We start from the raw sequence: 11,979 nt of genomic DNA on the forward strand, positions 1-11,979 counted from the left end.
AGATCAAAGGGGAAATGCCAAACCCTTATCAAACAACTAGATCTCGTGAGAACTCGCTCACTATCACAAGAACAGCATGGGGGAATTGCCCCCAGGATCCAATCACCTCCCACCAAGTCCCTCCATCCACACATGGGGGTCAAAATTCAAGATGTGATTTGGGTGGGGACATGGAGCCAAACCATATCAATGAGATTTGGAGCGTACATTCAAATTATATCACAGGTTTAATAAATACCACAAAATGCAATCCAAAAAATGCAGTGTCAAAATACTACAGGATAAATAATATCGGTTTCTTCAATCAAAACAAAATAAACCAAAAGAGTGCAAGTGAAAAAAGATGTAGGTGACACACATGGGTGAGATACTCAAAGATATGAAAGGAAACTTAAGACATCTTTTCATCTAATTTTAATGTATAGTCCTTATTTGGATCCCAATTAAAATAACTATAAAATAAAGATGATAATAACAATTTACAAGACAATAGAAAAACCTTGAAAACTGACTGGATATTTAATTTTATACATTAGGAATTTATTGCTAGTTTGTCTTACGGTCATATGGTGTCAGAGTTTGTTTGTGTTTTAAGTCATTAACATTTAGAGAGGCATACAGAAATATTTGTAGAGGAAATGAAACAATGTCTCCATTTCCCAAAACATAATTGAGGACATGTAAATTACATCTCAATTTAGGCAATAACAAGGAATATGAGGGAAGTGTGTGGAGGTGTAAATGAAGCAAAATTGGCTGTGTATTGATTATTAATAAATAAGCTGATTAAATGGTAAATGAGGTTCCTTAAACTATTAAAATTTTATCTACCTTAGTAAATCTTTGAAAATTCTATGATAGGAAAAAAAAATTCTAGTAGCATAATAAAACTAAATACTTACTGATGTATTCCAAACTGCTGAGCTTACAGCAAATACTAGATTAATATGTACTAATCCATTTTGATAACAACTGTCATAAGATAATGAGAATAACTCATGTGGTTTATCAAAAACACTTTATTATTGCATTAAAGTTACTGATTAGAACAAAAACGATCATGAAGATGTTTCAAAAAATAAGTTCCAATTTAATTGGCTAAAAATATCTGCATATATAATCATTATTTTCAAACATGGGATTGGCATCAAAATGTGGATAAGAAAGAATTTATCAAACGGATTATTTTATGTTGTGCTTAATGACAGAAGAATTCCTTAATTTATTTTTCCCAAATTAAGATGAGCAACTAAGTCTGAGATCTTCAGCCCAGGAAGGAGTAGGTGAGGCGTAGCCTGCTTTCTCGGCTGCCAAATGCTTCTGGAAAGGATGCTGAAGAACTTGCTGGAGAAGATGCACCTGGTAAACAATGTGAGCAAGTAAATGTAGATTAGAATTGCTCAGGACCCTGATAACTTTCTCCATTTCTAAAAGGCAAGGTCAATTTAAAATGTTTAAAAATGTTTATTCTTTGGGAGGCCGAGGCAGGCGGATCACTGGAGGTCAGGAGTTGGAGACCAGCCTGGCCAACATGGTGAAACCCTGTCTCATTGGAAGTTACACAAATTTGCCAGGCGTTGTGGCACACATCTGTACTCCCAGCTACTCGGGAGGCTGAAGCAGGAGAAATGCTTGAACCTGGGAGGCGGAGGTTTCAGTGAGCCAAGATCACGCCACTGCACTCCAGCCTGGGTGACAGAACGAGACTCCTTCTCAGAGAAAACAACAACAATATCAACAACAAAAAAAGTTTATACATTTTAAGTTCTATGGAAAACCTCAACTCTAGTTGTTACTTGGAGTTTCTATTATTCCATTAAACCACTCCTTAAGAGTGCTTTCTAAGTTTTTGTACTAAACTAAGTGAATGAAGATATACATTTTAATCTTAATACCTCTTTACAGAATTTAGGCAATTGTAATTTTCTAAAATATTTACAGAAATAGAAGGATGTCAATTATTTGCAATCTTTCCAAATGAAGGCCATGAATTCCAGCTCATGCTGCTTCCTACTGGTAATTTGGCCCCATGGTAAAAATCTGAGGCACCAAAGAGCACACCTTTTTCCACAATCAATCTGAGATCAAAATGTATATTTTCAGTGCTTTTGCTATTTCTTGGGTATTACAAAAGAAATGCTTGGTTATGACAGAAAAGGTGGACGATTATCTATACTAAGAAATTAAAGGTGGGAGATCAAGTAGAACATATTATTGTGTCGCTAGTATTTTAAATATGAAGACTGCATCATCATAAATACAGGGCTTTTGGAGCCCATCTTAGCACTTCTCCTGGGTACTTTCTATACACCTCTTTTTATTAAAGTTGACTGTATACCTATTGCTCTCACTTACCTACTAACTTAAGAGCCCCTCTAATTTTTACATTTCTCCACAGCATTTTGCATTGAATGGATTCTCAAGAAATGTTTGAGGACAGAAGGTAAACACCAGTTCCATGTGTAAAGGATTGCATGTAGAAAGGCTTGACAAAATGTTTTTCTTCTCCTGCATGAGAAGTTGTCATTCAGTTACCTTTCTGGTTCTGTTCCCCTGGTGTCCTGATAAGGTGGTATGTCAACTCTATCACCATACAGCGTTGCCTAAGAAGGACAAGTAAGACCTGGACTGGGAGAACTGCAAATACCTGATAGGATGCGTTGGGCTTTCCTAAGCTTGGTGACTCCTACTATGAGGCAGGTCTCTTGTGAGGATGCTGGAAATTATGCCTATGGAGTTGTTACAAGAGACATTGCTTTCTGCAGAGCCTGAAGCTTCTAAGGCAGGGCTGCCCCTGCAGGTTCACGGTGGGGCTCTCAGATCCTTGCACATGAGTGGAGTTGCCGTGCCTTACTGCTGGTGTGGACTGCTCCAAGGTCCCCTGCAGGTGGAGAACCTGGTGGTGCCCTGTCGGGAAGCTTTGTTCCTGTGCTCTGTCTCTCTCAGCTGGCCGGGGCCAGGTGTGTGGCCTGTGATAGTCATTTGAATCTGAATGTTTACTTGACCCTAAGACTTAAAACACCTCCTCCCAACCTGCCCCGGGGGCGCTGCCTCAATACTCAAATATAATTTTGAAGAAGGGATGGAAAGAAGGGGGGGACATAAAAGATACAGAAGAAAAGAGACACGGGCCAACAAAACAGCTCACTGAACACTGTGTAGTTTCCCCTGCGGAGACACATTTACCTAATGATAAATGCTGAGGTGTCTCCCTTCTCTTTGTTTCTCCTTCAGATCAAAAAAAGATTCTATTTAAAAATTTTATACTTTCTGAAATGAAATGTCAGGCTAATTAAACTACTGAGATAAAAAGCGAATACAAGTTCCAAATTAGAAAGAGCAAAATGGTTTCTCTCTTACTCCAACTCTGATCAGTGGCTGATGATGTCAGGGCATTCTGTGATGAAAATGGTTCTGAGGCTACAACCGGTTTGAGAGAGAAAGAGGGTCATGACTACCAATAACGTACCCTCGGGGCATGGGACAGGAGAGTGGCAGCATGAGAGCCAGGGCCATTCCTGTTGTACAAAATACATAACGTGCGATGCGTTTTTAAACAGCTAATGATGAAATATTTGAGGCAGAAAACATGTACAGAATAACATCATAGACACCTGTGTAACCTCCATTCAACTTCAGCAATAAAATACTTTCAATGTGGTTGAAGCCATATTGCATGATATTGATAGAATTCTGCTTATTTTTATACTATATTTAAGTAGTAACACTTTGTTTGAATTCCTTTGCCATTTGCTTGTTTTGCTTAACATTAGAAGTGAGATTTGGCTGGGCACAGTAGCTCCGTCTGTAATCCCGGCACTTTGGGAGGGGCCAAGGCAGGAGGATCACTTGAGCCCAAGAGTTCCAGACCAACCTGGGCACCATAGTGGGACTCTGTCTCTGCAATAAGTAAAAAAATGAGCCAGGTGTGGTGGTGCACACCTGTAGTCTCTGAGAGGCTGTCAAGAGAGGATCGCTTGAGCCTGGGAGGTGGAGGCTGCAGTGAGCTATGATTCATGTCACCGCACTCCACCCTGGGTGACAGAGCGAGACCCCATGTCTAAAAGTTTTTATTTGAATTGGGAGAGTCATTCTTGCTAATACATGCAGCTCTAGTTTATCCGTCTTCATTGCTGTCAGGATTAAAGTGGACTCAGGCTGGTAGTACCATGGGTATCTGAAAGGAGCAAATGCTGCTGCCCTCTGGAGAGACATACCCTCAAATTCCAGTTCACTGGATTTCAAACAGAGACTGAAATCCACAATTCCAAAACACAAACAATGAACAGCAGAATCAGACCCTTGAAAGGTCAAATAATGTATATGTGTGTGTGTTTAAATAAATATTTAAAAATGTTAATGAAGCATAAATAGAAAATATGAGAAAATAATTCAACTGATAAACCAAAGAGAGACTAAGCAGGGAGAAATCCAGGAAGCTGGTGTTGGCAATGGATTTTTAATTAATAAAAATGAACTGAGAAAAGTCAAGCATCTTACCTCTGAGAAATCATTCCTTTCTGCTTTCTGCACTGCAGATTCTGCCATCCAGTTCCTCAGCACATACCTAGTGTTAACAGCTTAAACGAGGTCGAGAGAGAGCACATCTGGAAACAGCAAATTAATAAATTACAAACAACAACTATAAATTAAGTCATACGAAATCACCACTATATTTTATAACCTTTAAGAAGTTTGCTGGAAGAGTCAAAAGAGAAGACACTATCACTATCGGTCCATTAATTATTTATAAACAAAGTACAGCATTTATTAACTTTTGGTGCAGAAAAAACCTTTTGTGAGCATTTTCATGAATGTTTTGTTTTTGTTTTCAGTGTTTCATCACAATCTGCTTTTTCTTTCATCATTTGCAGCTCAGTAAGCATTTTATAAAGCCAATGAAGTAGGTAATTCATCTGAATTAGGCCCTGCAGCCTAAGTGGAGAGGAGGAAACAAAACAAAACAGTTGCTGCTTTTAACGCCCAGAATTAAGGTCTGACGCGTTAGAACCACGTCATGCTGATTCTGCCTGAGAGTAAGCAGGAAAGGTCTCGTGCAATTAAAAACCTTGATAAATTTGTATTTTTGACAATAACCATGCATTTTTTTTCCTATTAAAACGTCTTATAAAAATGACACATTTTTTAAAATTCCAGGAACTACATCTTCATTTGAGATGAACCTTTTGCAAGATTATTTATCAACTGGTCAGGGAGGGGAGATGCTATCCTCAATGGTACAACAGAAATTCTGAGAGGACTGCAGACCCCAGTTATTGACTCTCAACTGAAGTTCCCAAGTTACTTGAATGGACTACATATTCCATTTCGATTTGGTATTGAAGGTCTGCCTCCGTGATAGATAATCTAAACATGAAGTGCCCTGTGATCCAGTAATTCTCCTTCTCCTGGAACATAGTCTAAGGAAACAAATGTAAACATTAAAAAGTATTATTTAAATTAAGGAAAAACTAGAAACAACTGGATACTTAATAAGTAAAACATGTACTTTCAAATCAATATTACGGAGCCATTAAAAATGTCACATTATAAAGAATGAAGCAGCAAGAAAAAAAATGCTTTTTTTTTGTTTTTGTCATGGAGTCTCACCCTGTCACTCAGATTGGGGTACAGTGGCACAATCTTGGCTCACTGCAACCTCCTCCTCCCGGGTTCAAGCGATTCTGGTCCCTTAGCCTCCTGAGTAGCTGGGATTACAGATGTGCACCACCACGCCTGGCTAATTTTTGTATTTTTAGCAGAGATGGGGTTTCACCATGTTGGCTAGGCTATTTTCGAGCTCCTGACCTCAAGTGAGCGATGGCACCTGGTTTATTTTTAGTGATAAAATAATCTGGCCAGGCATGGTGGCTCATTCCTGTAATCTCAGCATTTCGGGAAACCAAGGCAGGAGGACTGCTTGAGCCCAGGAGTTCAAGACCAGACTGGGCAACATAGTGAGACTGCATCTCTACAAAAAAAAATTGTTTAAGTAGCTAGGCATGATGATGCCTGTCTATAGTCCCAGCTACTTGGGAGGCTAAGGTGGAAGTGCTGGGATTACAGGCACGAGCCAGCCAACCACCATCTTACTCAGTTTGTGCAGCAACCCATTATACATATGCACTGTATGGTGTAAATGAGGACACAAAAGTTAGGACAGGTTAAATAGATAAAAATATTTTTAAATTGGACTGCTGTGATTGCACAATTTCTTAAGTTTAGTAAAAAAAAAAAAATTCTATGCTTGAATGAATTTTATGGTATGTAAATTATATGTCAATAAAGCTGTCAAAAATTACACACCAGAGAGAAAGAAAGAAGTGGGGCATCAAGTGACAGGTTTACTGTCATCTAGGAAATGTTGGGTCATCCAGAACTCAAGCATAGCTGGTCTGACTCTGGACCCCCGCACAGCTGTTACTCCAAAGAAAGGAGCTACATGGAAATAAAAAGATTCCATTAGGGAAATGAGGATCAGACTTTACTCAGCTGTCTCCTGCTTTGATGTTTATTTGTTCATGTGTGTATAATTCTTTAACTCCACATCCCTGCTATACATTGTTACATAAACATGTGCAACCAATATTTTATATATTTCCATTTACAGATCAATTAAATATATAAGAATATATGGAAGTGTACTTTAAAAAATAAATGAACTGTCATTATAAACTCTTATTATACCATTGTTCTTCGTGGAAATTGATTTCTTCCCTTCTTTGAGAGCACACATTTTAGCATTTATTATTTCTCTAAACTCACAGAAGCAAAGCTGCAGCCGTGAACCCATCTCATTTCTTTCACTTTGCCATTTCATCCAATCTATCCTAACCAAGTAAATCCAAATACTAAGGATGGCCACCACATGGCATTTACAAATATTTTAGACTTCTTCCTCTCAACTTCTGGGACTGTGCATATTCTGAGCTGGCCTGAAAGTTCTGTATAATTGCCCAAACGGGCATAAGTGGCTGGCAACGAAATGAACCCCAAAGAGCTCATCCATTTCACTGTAAGAACTAAACTTGCTTTTATGTCTACAATAATGTCCTGAGTTCACGAAGCAATTTCATTCCCTAACCTAACATGGAATGTCAGTGTCATCCTTTTTTCATGGACAGCAACCAGTCACCCCGATACACATGCTCTCTATACAAGTCCTAAGGCAGAAGCACTCAAAGGCTCAGATCCTTCTGCCTTAACTTCTTTAATCTTGCTAGAACCTGCACTGCAAAAAGAATTACCTTTCTTTTTTTGTTTGTTTTGTTTGTTTGTTTGTTTGTTTGTTTGTTTGGAGACAGGGTCTCACTCTGTCGCCCACACTGGAGTGCACTGGCACGATCATGGCTCACTGCAGCCTCGATCTCCCAGGCCCAAGTGATCTTCCCACCTCAGCCTCCTGAGTAGCTGGGACTACAGGCATGTGACACCACTCCCAACTAATTTTTAAATTTTTTGTAGAGAGGAGCATCTCCCTATGTTGCCCAGGCTAGTCTCGAACCCCTGGGCTCAAGCGATTCTCCTGCCCCAGCTTCCAAATTGCTGGGATTATAGGCATGAGCCACCACACCCAGCCCTGTTTTTTCCCTTCTCCAAGCCAAGTGTGAAGTCAACACAGTAAACTAAAAATCAAGGCCAAGTATGGTGGCCCACACTTGTAATCCCAACACTAGAGATTGATGTAGAAGAATGGCTTGAGCTTAGGAATTCGAGACCAGACTGGGCAACATAGTGAGACCTCATCTCTACTAAAAGTACAAAAAAATTAGCCAGGCATAGTGGCACATGCCTGTAACACCAGCCACTCAAGAGGCTGAGATGGGAGGATGACTTGGGCCTGGGAGGTCAAGGCTGTAGTGAGCAGTGATTGCACCACTGCACTGCAGCCTGGAAGACAGAGTGAGACTCTGTCTCAAAAAAACAAAAAGAAAGAAAAGGAAATCAAAACATAGAAGTGATTTATTTTTACAGCTCTGATTTACTATTGAGTATTATAGCCAAGTGATTGATTTCTACAGCTCTAATTTACTGTATGAGTACTAAGGCCCAGGCTATAACAAGATGCTTTATACATATATAAACATATATTGCTCACATTACAAGATCCTTGCAAGGCCGGGCACAGTGGCTCATGCCTGTAATCCCAGCATTTTGGAAGGTCGAGGCGGGCAGATCACCAGAGGTCGGGAGTTTGAGACCAGCCTAGCCAACATGGTGAAACCCCATCTCTAATAATAATATAAAAATTAGACAGGCATGGTGGCAGGCACCTGTAATCCCAACTACCCAGGAAGTTGAGGCAGGAGAATTGATTGAACTCGGGAGGCGGAGTTTGCAGTGAGCCAACATCCTTCCATTGCACTCCAGGCTGGGTGACAAGAGCAAAACTGTCTCAAATTTCAAATACTATAGTAATAAAAAGCCAAGAAATAGAAGTTTCTCTTTTATTTATCCTAAATTCCTGGCAGTTGTTTAAAAATATGTATAACTTAAAATGAACTTGAGACTAGTGGAGGAATAAGAGTAATTTTTGGAGGTTGTGAGAAGAGGAAAAACTAAAAATATGAGTTGTTTTTAGGACAGTGGGAAAATAGGTAGCCCCCTTTTTATTGCTGGAGATATTTGTACATCATAGAAAAAAGTCCAGAAAAATTAATAATAAAGTGGTTAACAGTGATTACTTTGAAGAATAAAACTCTTCTCACTTCTGTATATTGTAAATTATTTACCATAAGTATGTAGTATTTATTAAAAATTTAAAAATTGCTTTAAAGAGATACATAATCATATACATAATCTTACAGGTAACGTCATCCTGATCTGTTCAAAACTATTTAAAACATGAAAAACATCTTTCTCTATCATTAAAAACCAATTTGTAGACAGTAGTCCCCACTTATCTGCAGAGGATGTGTTCCAACACTCCCAGGGGAATGCCTGAAACCACAGATAGTACCAAACTCTCTAAAAACTATGATTTTTTCCTATGCAAATATACTTAGGATAAAGTTTAATTTATAAATTAGGTAGAGTAAGAGATTAAAAACAATAATAATAAAATAGAACAACGATAAAGGCATGCCAGCATCACTACTCTTGCACTTTGGGACCATTATTGAGTAAAATAAAGGCGACTTGAACACGAGCACTGAGTCCTGCAATGCTCCATAGAACTACTCAGCTACTAGGTGACTCATGGGACGAAGTGACTCATGGCCAGGGAATGTCTCCAGCATGGATAAACTAGACAAAGAGAGAATTCACATCCCAGACGAGACGGAACAAGACTTCATCATGCTACTCAGAATTGTGAGCACTTGAAACTTAGGAATTGCTTATTTCTAGAATTTTCCATTTAATATTTTTAGACCATGGTTGACCACGGGTAACTGAAATTGTGGAAAGTGAGAATGCAGATAAGGGGGAAACTTACATATTACAAATGTTAAGAAGCTCATCAATAGGAATTTTTTAAAGTCACAAAAAATGAAGCTTTCTACTTCAACAAATTCTACTTTCTCATCAGAAGAATGATATATCAGTAGACAACTTTTCTATATATATATATCTATATGTATAACTTGATATATCTACTGATATCTACTGTCTGAACAAAACTAACAGATGTCCACAAGGCAATAAGTAGTGCTATCTCAGATACCACAATAGAAAAAAAATCCTAAAATGAAATTTAGAGATTTCTCAGGTTTTTAGCAATGTACACTCTTTTAGGATCCTCCGATAAGTCACGAGAAGCATACAGGAAAACTTCAAAGGTGGGTCAAAAGATGACTAAAGGAGTGGAAATTGGTACTTGTAAGAAAAATAGAGAAAAGTAAAATTATTCATCCAGAAATAATACATAAGAGGCTTAGACACAGTATCATGATCAAGTCTCTCCATGGCCAATAACCAAAGTAAAAACAACAGAATTCAGCCCGAGGGAGTTAAGTTTCAGCAACGTGAGTTATTAAACTTCAAATGTGTCACCAAGAAAAATAAAGGAATTCCCTTCTCAGTGACTGTTAAAATAATGGAAAAGCTTTAGTGAGATCAAAAAATTTCCATAACAATAGAAAAACACATTTTACTGTTATGTATTTTATTTACTTTAGAACTACTACAACAGAAATATTATATATCTAATGTGTGACGAAAGAATGTATGTGATCAAGTTATAAATGCTGCTCAAAAAATAACGTATACTGTCAGGATGTAGGAACACCTGTTCTTTTTTTATAGGCATCTTTTAAACAAAATAACTGTCTTGTCTATGCCTTGTTTAAGAAGTGGTACATCTTAACTTCCTGTAGCAAAATGTTCAAACGGCTCTGCACTTCCTTTGCTAGCGTTAGTGTTTTAAATTCTAAGTTAGAATCTCTAGTGTTGGCAGGTCAGCAAGAGAAAACAGAGAATTGTCTTTTCTCTTTAAATGCTTACCACATGGGATTGTAAATTAGGTCACCCATGTGGAAAGCAATTTGGATATTTCTCAAAGAACTTAAAACATAACTACTGTTCAACCCAGCAATCCCGTTACTGGGTATACATCCAAAAGAAAACAAACCATTCTATCAAAAACACACTGGTCCTCGTATGTTCATCACAGCACTATTCACAATTGCAAAGACATGGAATCAAGTTAGAGCCTATCAACTATGGGTTGGATAAAGGAAATGTGGTACATGGAAATCATGGAATACTACACAGCCATAAAAAAAGAATGAAATCATGTCCTTTGCAGCAACATAGATGTAGCTGTAGGCCATTATCCTAAATGAATTAACACAGGGACAGAAAACAAAATACTGCATATTCTCACTTATAGGTGGGAGCTAAACATTGGGTACTCATGGACATAAAGATGGTAACAATAGACACTGGGGACTTCTGGGGAGGGGAAGGGTGGAAAAAAGATTGGGTACTATGCTCACTACCTCGGTGAGGGGATCAGTCATACCCCAAACTTCAGCGCTATACCCATGTAATAAACCTGCACATTGCCCCTGAATCTAATATAAAAGTTGCAATTATAAAAACAAACAAATAAATAAATAAATAAATACTTGCCAGGTATCCAGGTTCTTTGACATCCATCGAGGGATAATATTCCTGTATGAAAAAGCCTAATAATCCCCTGTAGATAAAAAGGAGGTAGCATCAGTGTCCCTCAAACACAGTATCCAATATCCAAGTACCTAAATCCCTCAACATCTATGAATTCATTAGAACAGGCTCAAGATGTTAAAACTTGAAGAATAAGGGTTTTACTACCAAAACAGCCAAAAAGTAATATTTCTTCAATACCAATCAAAAATGAAAATATGTTTCTAAGATCATATGAGGTTCTACATTATTATGTGTCAAATTTGATTAGCTCAATAAACATCCATTGAGTACCTGCTATACCTGCTATATACTAAGCCCAGGGCAAGTGCTAGGAAAAAGAAAGGTAAGACCCAGAACCCAGACCTCAAAGAGCACATGCTCTACTAGGGGAGAAGAACATATGAAGAAATCATGATGCTACTTTATAATAAATGCAATACCAGAATTATATAAAATGAACAGCGACAACAGAGCGGAGAATGAGTATTTGTGGTAGGTCATTTAAGGCTTCACACATGAGGTGACAAAGAATTGGCAAATGTCTGAGATTAAAATACTTAAAGTTGTACTAGGATTTAGCAAACATGTAATAAATAAAATATATAAATTGCATATATATCATATGTTCTATTCCCATTTTAACCAACTATTCTAGTTACCTGACTAACAACTAGTATGGACTGCATTGAATAAGAGGAAATCTGGAAACAAATTTCAGCTGTAGATATGATTTGGAAATCATTAAAACCCAGTTAAAATAGTAAGTGTAGATTAGCATTTGTCTAATATCTATCTATGTCATATATATATATATATATATATATACACACCATACACTGACATATAAGAATATGTCATATTAGCCAT

At 37.9% G+C, this 11,979-nt stretch overlaps 1 long non-coding RNA gene across 1 annotated transcript; it reads right to left on the bottom strand.

Annotated features, from left to right (window-relative positions):
• Positions 1-1,239: 1,239 nt before the first annotated feature.
• Positions 1,240-11,570, bottom strand: LOC107130770 (uncharacterized). Its single transcript, XR_006700809.2, has 3 exons — positions 11,074-11,570; positions 4,501-4,607; positions 1,240-1,359 (listed from the first exon to the last, which is right to left on the bottom strand). It is a non-coding gene; the product is annotated as an uncharacterized lncRNA (long non-coding RNA).
• Positions 11,571-11,979: the final 409 nt, after the last annotated feature.

The sequence above is a fragment of the Macaca fascicularis genome, chromosome 9, assembly GCF_037993035.2.
Source record: "Macaca fascicularis isolate 582-1 chromosome 9, T2T-MFA8v1.1".
NCBI lineage: Eukaryota > Metazoa > Chordata > Mammalia > Primates > Cercopithecidae > Macaca > Macaca fascicularis.